Raw genomic sequence first — 20,073 nt, 5'->3', positions numbered from 1 at the left:
AAGGAAATAATTATCTTGGCGATAATTCAAACTGAGATGAAGGAACTGGAAGATGCAATCTATGATTGTAGTTGTGAAAAACGAAATGATAACTGTGGGTCTTTGAAAAAAATGAAGAAATACAAAACGACATATACAAGGTATGATATAAAACAAATGATGAAGAATCTTACCGTACAAATATATAATATCGTTATGATTGTAAGGATAGCATATATACATGTACAAGGGGTCATCTCTCAAGATTAATAAAATCTAACACTCCTTAGTGAAACAGACATAAAATTTTCGAGGGTGAGATGATATAAGTATAGCACGAGGCTTTACCGAGTGCTAAACTTCAATAAATCTTACTCCCATGATTTGTGATTTCTCTGTTTACAGTAAACAGGACTGATTTATTTTCTCACACACTTTCCTACAGTAAAAGTAAGTTGTAATGGCGCAGCGCTGTTATCAGTTGGTCAAGCAATGTTGTGACAAAAATGTATGCTGTGACCCTGGTAACGCTGCGTAACGTTATGATGCGATTGTGTCGTTTTAAGTTTATCAATTTCTTAACGAAAAAACGGAAATGCATCTGTGAAGTGTGCGAGAAAATTCCCTCACATACCTGATTAATAGCATATCATTTCGATTTAATATTCCATAGATAACATGCTCCTACTGGTGAACGTAACACACACACTGGTGAATGTACCTATAAATATATTAAGTAATAAATATAGTATGCCAAAACAAAGCACTGCATCTTACAGTTGTTGCGTCATTCGAGGACTAATTGGTGATGCTAGAGGCCAAAATGTTGGAACTCCAAATTGATCTCAACTAATGTTGAAGCAGAAATGGAAAACCTTAATTTGTTAATTTTAAAATTTAGATGAGTAATGAACTGTATTACTATGGATTGTTGATCGAGGTAGTCATCATATCTAACAACGGCATCACATCACGATGATTGGCATTCATGTTTGTTTTGATTTTCACATTTTTTGCAAACTTTTACTCATTAAACCTCTTAATGAACGTACCAATCAATTAAAAGAAATAATACACGTGAACGTTTTCAGAAAATTGTTCGGGTCTTTCCGTCACAATGTTTCAGTAACCGGAAACTTATCATGTCGTGATGCCATATCTATTTCTACATACATGTTCACAGAAATTCAGGAATAGTTTTCCGGTCAATATTTTTCGCCAGACAGAAATTGGTAGCATACAACTTCTGACCAACACAAATTACTGTTCCATCATTTCGTGAAACAGCACATCGCATCTTTGAAATATACGTTAACGAAACTGTATAGTTAACTAGCATGAATGCTAAAAAGATGGGTTTTTTTCAATCATTTTATATACTAGTATGATATCAAAACGAAATACAGGTTGAAGAGAGATGAGATTTGATATAATATTCAAAGATAAACTCTACCCTGAAATGGTGCTTTGCCGTTTTGGGAACTCGATTTGCTTGACTATCTTTGTAATGAATTTACTTTAACCCGTACATTCTGTGGTACATTTCCTGCAGATAACTTCAGCCCCTTACCCTAGCAAAGATACATTTTAAGTAAGATCAGACGTTGTCCTAGGATGCTGAGTATCGCTGGTTCGATCCTTGGCTCAGACAGAAACACATTAAACTTTCCTGTCATCAAATGAGGTCCGTATTTTTTCTGTGTTTACTAGAAGTCATGTCAGAGATTCTTGATTTTGGTGGTTTTTGGCGAAAACAGTTAACAAAGGGGAATATCATGGATCGCGATCAATTGTAAGCTTTCCACTAAGAAAGATTTTCTGAAAAAGTACTTTCAGTTCAGCGGGCAGATGGGCAGGCAGAGAAAGCACGTGATGCAGATATCCACCTTCTGCAATCTAATCTCAGTGATTATCAATTCAAAATGCAAACTCTTTATCGGGTGTTATAAGGTAACAATTTGAATATAAGCAGAATGTATTGTATGGTACCTGTGACGCTACAATAAGTGATAAAAAAACACTTTGCCTTTACACTATTGTTGAAGAGCAAAACATTGTATCTGATTGTCATAATACTACAACTGAATAGCCAACCAAAACCTTTGGTAAGCAAAGCTGAAAGGTTGAATAGCGAAATACACAACAGTGCAATAGCAAACATCGCTGTTGAATTGTGCGTCACTTAAACAAAACATCTGATGAACAGTGAAAGGAGTTCATTCCAGGGAGATTGAGGAAGAAAGGCAGTGTCCCAACTGGACTTGATTTGATAAATGGTGATTGTGTTGATTTGAAGTTAATGTTAGCCAATCCCAGTAGCATTGATGAGCAACACAAAGAAATGACTTCATTTATGGGGAAATTAAAATCATGTCGGACATGGACTGACGCCTTTTAAGTTTTTATGTCTATTTATATTTTTGCCCATCCGGAGGAAACCATACCAAAATTGATATATATATATGGATGGTTAGATTAGGGAAAACTGGAGAAGGAGACAATGGCCAATTAGAATATGATCATCAGTTGCGACTTAAGAAGCAAGAGAACATGGTATATCTTGGTGGGGGGTGTTGATCAAGTGCTCTTGCTCATTTATATGCACAAGATGCCGAAAGGTATAGGTAGTACTGTAGCCAAACTGGATCTGAATCCCAAGTGTTATGATTACATTTATAAGAAAGTTTGTAAGAAACCTTTTTTACAGTCACCGTTGTTTGAAATGTTCTGGTACACGTAGGCACCAAAGTGTTAACTAATTTGCAACCAAACCATTTCTGGAAATTTCATTTTTAGATCTGTTTCTGGGAGAGGAAACTGTTTCAGTGCCCAAACACTCGCTACTCAATGTTCAACTCAATCTTTACGATTTAGCAACAATCGCCCAGTCACCAATTTATAGAAATTCCCCTGGAATCATTGGAAGGTTACTCTGGCCAGGTTGTGGCTAGAGAGTTGCTTGAGGGTTTTAAACATGATTTTCATCTGCACTATTCTGGTCCTAGGGTTCCTTTTGATTGTCATAATCTTGTTTTCATTCATGAACATGAATATGAGGCTGCTAATAAGTTGTTAAAGGAGGTAAACCTTGGCTGGATTGCTGTCTCTATCCATTGCAGGCCTTTTGAAACACTGCGTATATATCACCACTTGGTCTTTTTTTAAACTTTATTTAACGAGGATAAAAAAAAACTGTTTAGCAAAGCTAATCTTCCATAGGGTCCTCTGTTAGTAAAAGGGTTAGTTAAAATCATGATATGATAGAAACTAAATGAGCATTCAAACTATTTTCACAGTAAGCATAGTCATAAAAGAAGTTGAGCTTATTAAATTACTAGAATTAGACTAAATACATATAAGTAAAGGGTCATTTACACTTTTCATTAAAATTATTACAGAAGCAAAGATACACTATTCTAAGCTGAACCAATATGGTATTCAGTAATAAACCAAATGTCTAAATTACATATATGCTAATGTAGCAAAAACTAAAAATTGACGCATACACGCTAATATAGCGTAAATAAAACCATTAAAAAGCTATATAAGAGGTTTCTTTGATAAAAAAAAAAAATGACTCAAATTGTATTCCTAATGCTTCCAATCATATTTTGTTTGAATTTAGGAAGGGAGAATGGAAGTCGGGGTTCTACTGGTAAGCTGTTTCAAATTTGGCTCCCTTCCATCACCAACTCTTTTGAATAAAAAGAAGTACGATGTTTTGGTATTTGTATAAAGTTTTGGGAAGCTGATCTTGTACGGGTGTCATTAGAAAAATTGAACTGTGTATATAGGTGTTCAGGTACAAAATTATTGACACATTTTTACACTAAAACACCTCTTTAGATTTCAAATAATCACGAATTGGTATCCATCTCAAAATAGAATACAATTCCACAGATGGAGTATTAAAAGGAACTTTCATTTCAGTAATAATTACCATAACTTTAGTATGCATATACAATACCTACACCCATCTTTGTAGCCCAAAAACAAAAGATTCAAATATCCCTACCTCCCTACCGTGACGTAACCTCTATCTCGATGACAGAGCCACGGAGTGATCTCCCTTCCTCTTCCTTTTATGGCGCCTGCTGCATGCTGACGCACGGAGCTTGCTCCAATTCAAAACATTGTTTTGTCGGTTTGGTTTGAGTGTCAACTCATATTTTTGCGCAGTTTGTGTGCCTTATACCCATCTGCCTTTATTGATATAACTAATTGTTGTTGAAAATTATTTTTGTGCCTTTTACGGCCGGTTATTTTACTCCACGTGTGCCGGTGGTGTGCCACGGTCCGCCATTATCGTGGGTTAATTTCCGACCTCTGTTTATTTCGGTGACGGTTGTTTGTTTCGGCAAACGTTATTTATTTTAACCGTTTTCTGATTTATATTACGGGTGAAATTCTTTCTACGTTGCGTACTTTGTACTATCGTATTTTATCCTTATTTTCCCGTTTTATCTGCTTGTAAATTTTTTGTTTACGTTCGCTTTGGAGGGTATGTCTCGGTCGGGACAGCGACGAGGTAGTGCTCATGGGTGTTCCCATTTCTTTGTGGAACGGGACCCTCATGATGCCTGTCCCAGGTGTCGTCCTTGCAGTGAGGTTTCGCCTTGTGAACTTTGTTCACAGTCAAAATCTCAGGGCAAGGACTTCATTGTTCCAAAGCTACCCTCAACTTACCGTAAGACAGATTCGTCTGTTTCTTCCGGTAAGCGAGGGAAGCAGAGAGGTAGGGGTCGTGCCACCAGCTCTCTGGGGTCTGGTGGTACTGTCTCTGTTCCTGTCTCGGGGGGTCTTGCTTCGGCAAGTCCCTCTCGTGAGCAGGGGGTGGCCCTTCCTGTCCAGGAACTCCCTGGAGTAGGGGAGGGGCAGCCTGACCCTGGCTTGGCACAGCCAAGGGTCGAATTGGCCGGGAACGCCCGTAAGCTTTCGCGCTTGCCTTCGGGTAGGGACTACCGGCCGCCGGTCACTGACTCTGTCAGTGATCCCGGCATTCCAGGTGGTGCTGTCGTTGGGGACAGTCTTGGTGCCGGGCCTGTTCTTTCGGGTTCAGGTCCTGGTGTGACAACAGACTTTCTTTCGGGATTGTCTGTGTCTACCGGGATTAGTGACGCGCAGCTCACTAATCCCGGCATCAATGCTGGTCAGGCATACCCTCCCGGTCAGTTACCCGGACCCGGTCCTATTAGGTCCGGTCCCGAGTTTCATTCTTCTGGGAACCTGGGGGGTTTCCCCCCAGGGGTTGGGTTTGCTGGACAGGGGGCCGGTTTCCGGCCTCCGTTTTCCCCTGGCTTAGGGTATACGGGTGCCTGCGGGCAACCATCCTTGGGCCGCCCTTACCAGCCTGCGGATGGTTTTGGGTTGCGGCAGCATCCCGGCAGTTACGGGCTTAGCCCGTACATGTCCGGGTTTCCACCTGGAGGGAGTGGCGGTCCACCTTCGCCCTTTGGGCAAGTTGGCCAGCCCCAGTCTCAGGCAGGCCAGTTTGGCCAGTTCTGGGGTCACTCCCAGCCCGCGGGACCTTTCCCCTATCCTCCGGGATATGGGTTTAACCCCATGGCATTTCCGTCATGGAATCCTTGGGGTTTGGTCTCTCCCTCGCGGAGACGTGTTAGCATAGCCCGTACATGTCCGGGTTTCCACCTGGAGGGAGTGGCGGTCCACCTTCGCCCTTTGGGCAAGTTGGCCAGCCCCAGTCTCAGGCAGGCCAGTTTGGCCAGTTCTGGGGTCACTCCCAGCCCGCGGGACCTTTCCCCTATCCTCCGGGATATGGGTTTAACCCCATGGCATTTCCGTCATGGAATCCTTGGGGTTTGGTCTCTCCCTCGCGGAGACGTGTTAGCAGTTCTGTTGACCCCCCCCAACTTTCTGCTACTTCGGGGGCCTTATCGGCCGGTCCTAAGAAGGTGTGTCGGACCTTTAGGACTTCTGCCTCTCGGGCAGGCTCGTTGGTCTCTGGGTCCAAGGGTAGGGTTTTGGCTACTAAGCCTAAACCTACAGCCACGGCCGTTAGGCGCACTGCACCTAAACGCCGGTACGGGGAGCCTTCTCTCGGGTTGGCCCCTCTGGCTGGCCCATTTCCTCCGCCCCAGGCTTCTGGTCTGGATGGTGTGGAGGCTATGGACGTTGAGGGCGCGGGTATGGCAGAGGACAATGATGTTGTTCATCTTTCACCTGGTTGTTCGGATATAGACGCTGGTCTTTCCGAGTCGTCTGACGACAGTCCTCAGGAGGGCTTGCCCTCAGAGGAGGACTTCCAGGATGAGGGAGACCCTGAGGCTGCTGAGGTTGAGGCCCAGCATGTGTTATCCGGTATGCGGGGCCTTAGGGCTGACGTTTCCCGGATTCTTGGGGAGGAGGTTTGCCCACCACCTTCGGCATCATCTGTCCCCGAGTCCACCACCCTTTTGGGTTCTTTGGTGGCTCCTCGGGTGTCCGCTCGGTCGGACCGCTCTCTGCCAGAAGGCACCATTGTGTCTTCAGCTCTGGCCACCGCCCAGTCTCGGGTTTTAGGGAAGAATTCTTCTTCAACCCGTAGTCCTGGGTATGCTGGGTTGCAGCTCAGTGTTGGCGATTTGTCAGAGGTGCACGCCACTGACTATGCCACACATGATGGTCTGCTTGCCCCTCAACCAGCTAAGCTGGAATCGAGGGAACTTGCAGCTTGGCCCGGTAAATCGGTGGACCAGGTGGTGTTCGGTCCCAAAGAACACCACAAGATGGAGAGACTGCTGCGTCTCTCCATCCAGATTCTGTCGTATATAGACTACTTGACGGTTTGTCTATATAGGGTATCCGACTTGCCTGAGGGTCGGATAACCGAGACAGAGCAGGCCGACATCCAGGACAGAGTGACCTCTGCCCTGAACGGGGCATTGAGAGCGCTGGCAGCTTTACAGGTGTCATCCCTCGTCAATGTCTTGTTGGCTAGGCGGTTTTCAGTTTTGAAAAATCGCCCGGTCGATGAGCCTTACCGTTCCAGACTGTTGACTGCCCCCTTCTCAGGGTCCACTCTTTTTGGAGGGGCCCTTCCTTCTGTTCAGAAGGATTTGAAGGAGGACTCGGTCGCCTCTGCACTTCTGGTGAAGAGGATTCAGGCTGAGAAGGCCAGTACCTCGCAGGGGTCAGCGCCTCCTAAGAAGAAGGCTAAACCTTCGGCTTCGCAGTCCTCTGCGCAGCCCAAGTATAAGCCTCCCTTCAAGGGCAACAAATGGAAGGGTAAGAAGGGTAAGAACCCTCCTGGGGGTAAGAAGAAGGGTTCCTGACTCTTTTCTTCCCTCCTTGGTCGTGTCAGACGACGAGTTTGGCCGGGAGGAATGCAGTCCTCTCGGCTCAAGCTTAGGTCCTTCTCCCGCAGGATTAGGCTTCGGGTCAGCAGACGATTCTCTTGCCTGGCAAGGTCTCGATCTGCCTCGACCAGATCTTCCTGTGGGGGGTCGTCTTTCTGCTTTCCTTCCAGAGTGGAAGGAAATTACGGAAGACGCATGGACCTTGTCTGTGATCAAGGAGGGGTTAGGCATTCCGCTAGTGCGGGATCCGCCCTTAGCGTCAGAGCCAATCTTTTTTCCTCCACCGGGGGATCCGGAAAAGGCTCTGGCGCTCCAGGAGGAAGTAAGGACCATGCTTTCCAAGGGCGCGGTCGAGGAGGTTCCTATGTCGGGATGCACTCCCGGGTTCTACTCCAGAATGTTTCTGGTTCGGAAGAAGTCCGGGGCGTGGCGTCCCATCATAGATCTAAGTGCCTTCAACAAGCACGTAGATTCTCCTCACTTCAAGATGGAGACTCCTCGGGGTATTATCGCCTCCGTGAGAGAGGGAATGTGGGCGACTTCAGTAGATCTAAAGGACGCCTACTTCCACATCCCCATCAAGAAGTCGGCACGGAAGTACCTCCGTTTTACTTGCAACGGAAAGGTCTTCCAGTTCCGGGCCATGCCGTTCGGGCTCACGACTGCACCTTTGGTTTTCACCAAGCTGCTGCAGGTGGTCGTGGGATTCCTGCACTCTCGAGGAATAGATGTTCACATCTATTTCGACGACTCCCTCATGCTCCACCTAGTGAGAGAGTCTCTGGTACAGGTCACCCGGTTGGTTCTGAAACTCTTACTCAAGGTCGGCTTCATTCCTTCCAGAGAAAAGTCGGAGGTTTCCCCATCTCAGGATTTTGTTTTTCTGGGGAACCGTTTCAATACGGTTCAGGGCATCGCCCTTCCACCGATGGAGAAGTTCGAGAAGGCCAGGGCTTTTGCTCTGACCTTTATCGGCCGGTCTCAAGTCCAGGTACGTTGGTTTCTCAGTTTTCTGGGATATCTCAACGCCCTGGCCGATGTGGTCCCCTTAGGGAGACTTCACATCAGGCCTCTCCAGATGTTTCTCCTTGCCAACTGGGTCCCTTCTTCAAGGGATTGGGAAGCCTTGCTTCCTCTGAACCAGTCGGTCAAGGAGTACGCACGCTGGTGGACTCATCAGGACAATGTTCTCCGAGGGGTTCCTTTGTCCAAGCCAGTTCCCACTATGACCCTGTACACGGATGCATCCATGACAGGGTGGGGAGCTTATCTCGACGGGCGTTGCCAGTCGGGGGAGTGGTCTGGGGAACAGCTCTCGGAGCACAGCAATGTGCTCGAGATGAGGGCTGTTCTGTTGGCTCTGCAGTCTTTTCGGGAGATCCTGCATTCCAAGGTGGTTTGTGTGGCTACGGACAACACTACGGTTGTCGCGTATCTGGAGAGACAGGGGGGAACCAGGTCTCACACCCTGTGTGCCCTCGCTATCCGCATTCTGCTTCTATGTCAGGAAATGCAGTTGACAATTTGTGTCAAGCATCTACCAGGCAGGTTGAATGTTCTGGCGGATACTCTTTCCAGGCGCCGCCAGCCGGTTTTGACAGAGTGGCAACTGAATCCCTCGATTTTCGTGGGAATTTGTCAGGTGTGGGACAGGCCTCACATAGACCTGTTCGCCACTTCACTGAACAATCAGTTGCCAACGTTTGTCTCTCCGGTACCAGATCCAAGGGCTTGGGCCGTGGACGCTCTGTCTCTGGATTGGGAGGGAATGCATGCATATGCATTCCCACCCTTCAACATGGTGGGCAGGGTGCTGCAGAAGTTTCGGGAGCATCAGTGTTCCCTCCTCCTGATAGCGCCCCTGTGGCCGAGGCAGCCTTGGTTTCCGGAGCTTTTGTCGCTTCTGGTGGAAGAGCCCCTGGCTCTTCCTCTCAGAGCGAACCTCCTTCGCCAGCCTCGTTCCAGGACGATGCACTCTCGTCCGGAGATCCTCCACCTTCACGCGTGGAAGCTATCTCAGGAGGCCTCGCTCAGGCGGGCTTTTCTAGGGACGTGTCAGATCGCATCGCTCGATCAATTAGGGCTTCCTCATCTGCCGTCTACCAGTCACGATGGAAGATTTACTGTGATTGGTGTGTCGGCAGGAAGGTTGATCCGATCAAGGCTACTGTCCAGGTGATTGCGGACTTCCTTCTTTGGCTGTTTAGGGACCGCAATCTTGCCCCTGGCACTATCGCTGGTTATCGCACGGCCATTGCTAGTGTTCTCTCTGTTCATGGTAGGTCGGAGGTAGGCTCGTCCTCCTCTCTTTCTGCCTTGATTAGGGGGTTTGGGTTGGACAGGCCTAGGGTCCGGCAGTTGGCTCCGCAGTGGAATTTGCCACTGGTGCTCGAATCGCTGATGCGGGCACCTTATGAGCCTTTAGCGTCTGCCTCCTTGAAGTTTGTTACTTACAAGGTGGTATTCCTTGTTGCCCTGGCCTCAGGTCGAAGGAGGAGTGAGATTCATGCCTTGTCTTCTCACCCCTCTTGCCTCCGATGGTCCAGGAATTACTCTGCCGTTACCCTTCTCACTGATCCTGCCTTTATGGCTAAGAATCAGGTTCCTGGCTTCTCGCCCGATCCGATTAAGATTCCGTCTTTGACTGCCTTCGTTGGAGCTGAGGAACGGGATAGGTTGCTCTGTCCCTGTCGGGCGCTTAGGTTTTACCTCGATAAAACCAGGGGGGGGCGAGGTCCTCGATCTCGTCTGTTTTTGCCCATTAAGCAGGGTCAACAGGATATCTCTTCTCAGTCAGTGTCTAGATGGATCTGTCAGGTCATCAAGTACGGTTACGACCACTCGGATGATCAGGTTCGGGCGTTGTATAAGGTGAGGGCGCATGAGATCAGGGCCCTTGCTGCGTCATGGGCCCTCCTCAATGGGTCCCCCTTTCAGGAGGTCATGTCCGCAGCTTTCTGGCGCGGACAGACTACCTTCACGGATTTTTATCTCCGGTCCTTGGCCTCTCATTCTGATGGATTGTATTCCCTTGGACCGGTGGTGGTTGCACAGTCTGTGGCTGTTCCTCCACAGTAATTCAGTGATTTTAAATAGTATGCTATCAGGCACCACGGTGGTACACCTGCTCGTTTCACGGGGAGGTTTTCCATTTTTTAATTACTTTCGGGGCTTTATTAGGGGGGTTCCTTGAACCTTTTCCCTACCTTGAGCATGTCTCGAGTTTGTTCCGTCAGCCTGGTCTGCCTGGATTCGAAGCCTCCACTACGGTAAGACGAATTCGCATACTAAAGTTATGGTAATTATTACTGAAATGAAATTGAGGTTTTTGAAGTAAAACCAATTTTCATGATGTAATACTTACCATAACTTTATGGAGTCCCACCCTGTATTCCTCCCCTTGCCTCCTCATCCTGGCTGCCTTTAGGCTCCATAAAAGGGGGTTTGAGGAAGGGAGATCACTCCGTGGCTCTGTCATCGAGATAGAGGTTACGTCACGGTAGGGAGGTAGGGATATTTGAATCTTTTGTTTTTGGGCTACAAAGATGAGTGTAGGTATTGTATATGCATACTAAAGTTATGGTAAGTATTACATCATGAAAATTGGTTTTACTTCAAAAAACCTCAAATCTAAAAGCAATCTTGCAGCTTGTTTCTGTGCTTTTGATAATTTCTGTATTAGGTTAAGAGAACATCCGCTTCACACTGTACAACAATATACAAAGTGGGGGGAAATACAGGAATGAAACATTTTCAATCTGGCTGGAATTGGCAAATATTGACGTATACGTCTGAGTAAATCCATAACACGGTGTACTTTAGAGACAATAGATACAACGTTATCTGACCAAGCTAAATTGTTGTCAATTTTGACACCCAGAAATTCTTCAGATTTCCCCTGTTCTTAATTTTTTAATCTAATGTAAGGTTTAAAACATCATTGGTTCTACTCAACTTTTGCTTTGTACCAATAACCATACATTTGGTTTTACTTGTATTCAGAATCATTTTATTTTCACAACACCACTCTTAGACTTGAATAAGGTCTGATTGCAACTGCTTCTGTACAACAGGAATAGAACAACCTGACGCACTTAAATTTGAGTCGTCGGCATACATATCAGTGGAAGACTGAAGTTTAAGTGGCAAATCATTTATAAATATAAGGAACATGGTAGGACCCAATATGGACCCCTGGGGTACACCATGTGTAATAGGCTTAATGCTAGAGATTTGTCTAGATACAGTAACTTTTTGAAATCGATCTGAAAGGTAAGATTTAAACCAACTCAAAGATGTGCAATCACATTGATATAATGCTAGCTTTTGAATTAACACTTTATGGTTTACTATATCAAAGGCTTTTCTAAAATCTATAAAAACCACACCGTTGATATTTCCATTGTCAATTTCTTTTGCCCAATTATTGACAATACTGAGAAGGGCAGTCTCACAGGAGTGATGTTTACGAAATCCTGATTGTGAGGCAACTAGTAGAGTATGTACATTTAAAAAAGCATAAAAACTATTATGAATATGTCTTTCTAGAATTTTAGACATAATTGGTAAGACCGAAATCGGTCTGTGATTTGATATATCCGACATCGACACACCTTTGTGCAGTGGTATTACTTTGGAAGTTTTCCATTGGCTAGGAAATGTACCAGTTGTTACACTCAAATTTAATCTATATGTCAAAGAAGAAGAAATATGAGAAGTTGCTGTTTTTAACTGCTTACAACTAACATCATCTAAACCTATAGCTTTACGAGAGTAAAGAGACTTAAGGAAATCATCAGTGAATTTCTCTGTTACTCTAGGAATTGAAAATACACAAGTTTCAGAGATATTGGACTGAATAAAATTGCGCAATATATCAAATGAAGCAGATACATTATTCAATGCTGTGCATAAATTACTAGGAATAGATGAAAAATATGTGTTGAAGGTTTCGGCAATATCTAGTTTGTCAAATACAGGTTTGTTGTCTATTTCAACCATACTAGAAGAAAAAGTAGATTGCTTAGGAGCCATTTCGAATATATTTCCAGAGTTTACTAGGGTTATCGAGATTGTTCTCAATTACATTTTGGAAAAAGACGGACCTGGCGCCTTTAATTAGTTTCGTAACTTTATTGCGCTGTTGGCGATATCTGTTGGTTTCGCCGTATTGTTTATAATGGTCTCTCATGCGAATGTTTTCTAGTATATTATCGTCCATCCACTCTGGTTGAGAAGGCTGTTTCACTGATATGTGTTAGGTAGAGTAGGCTCCTTTTGACTCGACAGTGGAGATGATCAGTAAGCTCGGTCATGGTACGTTTTGGGGGAAAGTTGTATATTAAAACAGCCTTTTAGCTGCTACCAGTTTACCTATAGATTTTAAATAACTAGGGTTTAAGATGATGGAAAACAAATATGTTGATCGCAGCCTTCCTATGGGATGTTAGATACCATGTTCTTTGTTTGAGAGATGTTCCACATGTTCAGAGTGGAGTGTTATACAACGCACAAATATTCCTAGCATTGTTCATTATCCAGATAACTTTCTGTGTGCTGAGGCATATACCATTTGCGATTGTAATACCCTTATACAGATTTTAGTGCAAACTTGTAGTGAGCTGTGGGTACCGTTTGCAGAGAAGAAAAGTTGGGGTCCTGTGCAAATACTTGTATTTTTGGGCCTTGAAATTAATACACTGGAAACGACAGTCAGACTCCCCAAGCCAAACCTGGAGAGCTCAACGCCACACTTTACCTTAGAAAACAGGCAACAGGAAATTCAAGCTCTAACTGGGATTTTTAATTTTTGCTCCAGAGCTATACTTGTGTCAGAGCATTTAATAGGCAATTATATGATTGTATATCAGGCCTACCTCGCCCACATTACCACATAGGTGTAACTAGAAATTTAAAGGAGGGTATTCGGGTGTGGTTAATCTTCCTTGGTTATTTCAATAGGTAATTTATATTTCAGATAAAGAGTGGACATCAGATGACCAGCTCCAGCTATTAACAGACAGACCGGGAGGTAGCCAGCTAGGGATGCGCTTACTTCCAGGGGTTCTTGGTATTTTTCTCTAGCCATGTACTTGGGTTGGTACTAGAATACTACGAGAAATCACATTTCTTAAATTGGTTCCTGCGATTCTGCCCTTTTTCATTTGGGGATCAATAATTACTAACATCAACATTCTTCTTCATATAGATAATATTGCATGGGTTTCCCGCATAAACAAGAAGATATCAAAGTCTTAACGGTTGATGCATTTGCTTCGCCCATTATATATTTTCCACTTAACGACACCTAATCAAAATGACGACTGATCACAGAGTCATTTTCGGATCTAGCTTGAAAATTTTACAAATGACTGATTTTGCCATATTTTCCAATCTGTTTGAGGTGGCCCTAACAGCCCAATTGTGGGTGGTCACCTCTTTGTGACAAAGCCATGGCCACAATCGCCAAAAATAAAAGATAGGTATCAGTTATTGTTGACAATTGGTTGATGAATTATGAATAAATTATTCATAAAAATTAATTATATTTTTGACCTTGTTATCTCTGATAAATACTTTTCGACAATGAATCCTCCAACGGAATGAGTTTATTGCCAGAAAAGCCTTTTGAAGTTTTTATTGTTCTTGGTTCTCGCTCATTCCAGCGACTTCCTACCACTAGAGTTTGTGAATTTCATTCGTGTTAGGACTGCATAAGATTTCTAATCTGTCATAATTAAAAACAAATATTGAACTTTCCCAGGGACATAAGACGATCGGGTAGAGAATCTAATGAACAGTGTTTTATCTATTCAGGCTTTACAGTCTTCACAACAGTCACAAGCCCAACACTTTCAACCTACATGTATTATCAGGCCTTTCTACCTGAACAAACAGGAACCATGCCGCAATGTATAATACAGGGACAGTAATAGACAGACTGAAATACAAAATATGTCGAATATTTACTTGCTGTAAACGGGAACATCCACACGAGGACATCAAACACCTAAACGAGGGAATCCAAAACGGGGAAATCCAAAGCGAGGACATCAGAAAACAAAACGAGGACATCAGAAAACAAAACGTGGACATCAAAAGCGAATCCAAAACGAGGGCATCCAAAATTGGGACATCCAAAACGAGGACATCCAAAACGAGGACATCCAAAACGGGGACGTCAAAAACGTGTACATCAACAATCGCGAGGCCCAGAGGGTCTGTATCGCTCACCTGGATAATTAAGCAACCGCGGAAAAATGTTCTTATTACACATAATACTTCAACTATTATCACATTTTGGCTCTGTCTCTCAGCAACACCCATTCCTCATAAGGTACCTTCTTTCTGACCCTAGAATTGGGGTTGATTAACCTCAATTTCCCCTATTGTGCCCTGCCACTTTGAATCCTTAAAGCAACTCTCCATTTATACAAAATCAGTTCCCTTTGCCCAAGGATGCTCTACATATAATTTTGTTAAAATCCCTCAAAAAATACTAAAGGAGAAATATTGTTATCATGTATTACCACGTTCCAATTACTGAGTGTCGCCCCTCTGCTCCCTTAGGGTCAACACTCTACCCTTAAACAAACTTGAGTTCACTTTGCCCAAAGATGATCCAGGCCATATTTGGTTAAAATTCCTCAGAGGTTACAGAAGGAGTTAAAAAGAATTAAACCTTAAATATTCCCCCTATAAGCCTCCCGCCCCTTTGCACCAAGAGTAACCCCATCCTCCAATTTTACAAAAGTGAGTCCCCCTTGCCCAAAGATGCTCCAAGCAAATTTTGAAATAATCCCTCGGATGGTACAGGAGAAGAAGACTTTAAGAGATTTAAACCTCACATTTCCCTATTGGGCTTCGCCCCTTTACACCCAGAGGGGTCACACCCTCCGTTTATACAAACTTGAGTCCTCTTTGCCCAAGGATGATCCAGGCCAAATTTGGATAAAATTCCTCAAACGGTACAGAAGGAGAAGGATTTTAGAAGTTCAAACCTCAAATTTCCCTATTGGGTCCCGCACATCTGCACTCAGTAGGACGACACCCTGTGTTGAAACAAATTGAATCCCCTTTGGCTGAGGATACTTCAGGCCAAATCTAGTAAAAATTCATCAAGCCGTTCAGGACTAGGCTTAAAGGAAAAGTGACAGACGAACAACGAACGACGGACGACAGACGCACGACTGTGCCATGGCATAAACTCACTTGTCCTTCGGGCAGGTGAGCTAACAAAGCGTTGACACCCAAAGAATCCAGAGAGAACATCCAAAAGAAGGACATCCAAATCGAGGATATTTTTTTCTAATTGAGTATTTTAATGGAACATGCGATGCTAATTCGAAATTTTGACTTGTTATTTCGTAGTCTTAACTTCTTAACTCGAAAATTCGATAAACCAACTTGGGAATGAAGACACTTTAAACGCGAAAGTAAGCATAACGTTGAATGTTTTTTTGTTTCAATTGTTATCGAGTACTAAACAAAATAGATATTTATATGTCCTGTCTGATTGTCTGATGTAAGCAATAACATTTCTTTAGGCAAATGTTTTAAAAGTTTGTAGCAGGTAAATCGTTGATTAATCTAATATTCTTCCGATCGCCCGCGCAGACTCAAACCGTTATTGGGATTGAATTAAACGCAAGATTGGATCGTCCGTCCTCCAATTAGTATAGGTTTCGCTATGACTATCCACGCTGCTGCTATTAATGACAGTGTCCTATTTAAATCTAAAATCGACGTGAATAAGATATATCGGACAACGTTCTTCTGAAAAGCTCTGAAAACGGTACAAAACCGCCAAGGTCAGGCAGAGTTCTTTCGCGTGTTCCTTCAACTTCACTAGCATGTCGATAAAACATGTAGATCTCTACACTCCCATCCGTTAATGTCGGCATACTTTCGCTGGCCACGATTCGTTAAAACGACACGCGATATATTACATTGTACGTGTCAATAGTGATGAAATCAGCAGGATACAATCGTCTATATGTTGGTCGGAAAGTATTCCATGTAACTGCTTAGAAATGAAAACATTCAAAGGTCAATGTCAAACCGTACCGACGNGGGGGGGGGGGGGGGGGGGGGGGGGGGGGTCGTGGTGCTTCTTGCAATCTTTTCTTTGTTGAAATTCTTTCCTTAATTCTTGTAATTCGTTTAGTTTCGTTTCATTAGCTTATTTTTTTAATTCTTTTGTTCATATTTTTATCAATCTGTATTAATTTCTTCCTTTCGTTCTTTTTAAATCGTTTTATATATTATTTTTTTCTCTTTTTTGTTCCGTTCTGTCATTGTGTCTTTTTTCCCTCGTTTCCTTCTTAAACATAAAAAAATATCTTGTATTTATACAAAATGAAATTTGTAACGATGATTTAGGTACTAATGTAAGATAACTGAAAACCGTCAGCGTTTATCGAATTTCACTGCAGGCTATGTATCAAAGATCGAATAATGACGTTGTATTATTTATCATATGACAAACGAATATCAAAATTCTGACTATGATCTCCGATATTGCTATCTGAGGCAGTGAAGATAAACGTATACTCAGTGAATATGAATAGGTATCAACGGCAGAGTTATATTATTATTAGTTTTATTTTTTTTATGTCTGTTAGGTTAATGTTATAAGACTATCATTAATAGCCCATCAACATATACAATGTTTTAGGGTCAATAGATATTCTTGTAATTGATCAGAATAAGAAACATGAACCTAAATTAAAGGAAGACATTTTGGCGGTATAAGCTAGGGCTTGTTCGATGGTTGTTTTTACGACTTCTGCATTTACTTTTCATATGATACAACATGAAATATTTCGGAATATCCATATTTAAAGCCGTACATACGGACACGTATATACATTCATTTATTTTGAGTAATGGTATTTTTCTCTAGTAGATTAGATTTGGAACTTTTCGTCAACACCAATAGTAGACCTGACTTTCATCCCAAGGTTTAAATATAACAAACAATGAAAACTAGATATAAGGGTCCCATAACCTCTGGTGAACTTGTTCGATGAAGAACTATCATGCATGGTAATTAGCAAAGCAATCAAGCGTGTAAAGATATAATTAGGTGTGTACCGCTGCGTGTACGTGTGTGTGCATAAACAATGCATTTTGTATAGAGAGAAAGGGCCTGTTTCCAGTAATGTTAATTCTCCATAGGAGCCTGCCCCCGTATAATTTCTTATCTAGCTCAACTACTGTTTTTTTTCTTTTCCAAAGAATAATTTTACACCTTTCCGACACCCAGATTTCATAATTTCAGTGAAAATGTATTTTTATAAAGTTGTCAATTTCAGCATCAAAGACATAAGTTCGTAAATAAAAGAAGGTTATCTCGAAATTGTAATTCGCAACATAGTATAAATTTCTTTTGATAAATATTTCCAAAACATCGTGTTTATTCATAAAACATAAAAAAAAAAATTCTCGGATGAAAATGCACTTGCAGAGACACAATTATGAAGAAAAATGCCATAAAATTGCAATTTTCTCCCGTTATATAGTTTTGGATGCAAATTTCCATCAGAAAATCGGATAGAGCTTTACTTGTTTCATATGTGTACCAAAAATCAGCTAATTCCATGTGGTGGAACGTTCTCATATCGCCGCCTGAATGTGGTTGTAAATTGAAAGAAAAGGGGAAATGAGTAACAACCTTGTCTGAAACCCTATTATATAGCTTATTATATACAAACTTTTATATTGAATATCAGAGCGGATATTTTCATGACAGTTTTATGATGTGTAACGACTAAATAAACAGTATCGATATAAAGATTTACACTGAGGACACCCTGATACATGAATACTGTTCTATCTCAAGTTGTCCTCTTCTGAATTTTCTGATCGTGTGGCCTTGTACATTTATCCGTATCTTCTTGTCTTTGTCTATACGTTTACGGAATCATTGACTCGACGCTAGCTATTCTTGTCTCACTTTCCTTGTTTTATTGTCCCATCTCCAAAGCGTTGTGGCTCTGTCAGGGTTGGGACCCTGACTTGTCTCACTTTCTTTGTGCCTGCCGACCACGCCACATCGAATAGATAGATTATCCATATGAAATACTTTATTTTGTTCTAAGTAATCAATCAATTCTGCGCTTCTTGGAGGTATTGAATGTGATTTATTATATTGTCTTGTTATTTTGTGTAATTAGTTGTTCGTTATTTATCACACATTTTCGCATAATTGTACCAAACTACTAAGTATTAGCTGTTTACAGCAATCATCGGTACCAAAGTATTTTGTTACTTTATCGACGCTTCATAAACCAATCGTTATTGTTTCAAGATGGAGGGTAAATGTGTTGGAGAAGGGTGTCAAGTATACTTCAAGAAACGTAGTGGCAATAAGAACAGAAGTGCACGCAATGTAAATAGTCCACAATATAAATGGCTCCTAGATACGCTGGTGCAACAAGGATTGATGTCAGCAAAGGAACAAGCACTTATTTGCCAGAAGTGCTACATGAAGTATCTTCGGAACAAAAATCAGCCTGAACCTGAACCCGAGCAGAACCAGGAAATAGAGGAAGAAGACGACTCCCCGTCCCATATCCTGCCGTTGCTGACCCTTCATGATCTTTTGAATGGATCATCTTCACACAAAAAATGCTGTCTCTGTCTTGTTACCTTTGCAAGAAATGGAACAAAATCATCAGTCTTACCAAAACGTGCAAGACATCACCTGATCTATTCACACAAACTGTGGTGTCCCACCTCATCCCGCGTCTGCTCCATTCACCTTATTGGTAACGACTTAGATCCGTCTACAGAGGTTGTCCTTGATGGTAGAGGTTCCTTGGAATCTCAGTTACCATCAAAATCGTCCGAAATCATTAATGACCTCCTAGAGGTGTCGCACGTCCTTTCACAGAACCAGTCTGCGTTTACAATAAGCTTTTCTTCTCTTGATGACTCGGCATGCATGGCCTGGACAGGTTGGTCCAAAGATCAGTTCCTCGAAATCCACTCGCACTGTTCCCCATATCTTTCATCTGGTATATATACCAAGACTACACACGATGCTCTATTACTGTTCTGGGTAAAACTGAAAACCGACATTTCCTGGAGTCAGTGTTCTTCTCTTTTTGGAATTTCCAAGTCAAGTGTGTCCAAAACTTTCCACTCCATAGTACAGGCATTAGACACATCGATAGTCCCACAATTTCTAGGTCCGGATCACTTGACAAGAGAACAGTTGCTCGGGCACAATACTGTCTTTTCAGAAGCATTTTTTGGAGATAAAGCCACTGCCATATTAGATGGCACCTATATTTATATCCAGAAAAGCTCCGACCACAAGCTCCAGAGAATGTCCTACTGTGGCCAGAAGAAGAGAAACTATCTCAAATTCATGAGCATCGCCTTACCAGATGGCTACATTCTGGACACAGTAGGACCATTCACTGGCAGCGAAAATGATGCTACAATTACAAAAAAAGTCATGGACAAGCTAGTTACTTGGCTACAACCAGACGACAACGTTGTCGTTGACCGAGGTTTTAGAGATGTCCTACCAGTTCTCGAAGCCTCTGGCCTCAATGCTAGCATGCCGTCATACCTGAAACCCGGTCAAAGTCAACATTCTGACGTCCAAGCAAATCTTGACAGAACTATCACCAAATCGAGGTGGATTGTGGAATCCTATCATGGTCGTCTGAAACACTGGACGTTCTTCCGAACGCAATTGGTGTCTAACAGCTTTATCAATGTCATCGAGGCTTTGCTTCGAACCGTCACAGCCTGTCTGAATGGTATTAGAGGACCGATCTACCAG

The sequence above is a fragment of the Mizuhopecten yessoensis genome, unplaced genomic scaffold (genome assembly GCF_002113885.1).
Source record: "Mizuhopecten yessoensis strain PY_sf001 unplaced genomic scaffold, ASM211388v2 scaffold10275, whole genome shotgun sequence".
NCBI lineage: Eukaryota > Metazoa > Mollusca > Bivalvia > Pectinida > Pectinidae > Mizuhopecten > Mizuhopecten yessoensis.
The sequence above is the reverse complement of the archived record's forward strand: the minus strand, read 5'-3'. Positions refer to the sequence as shown.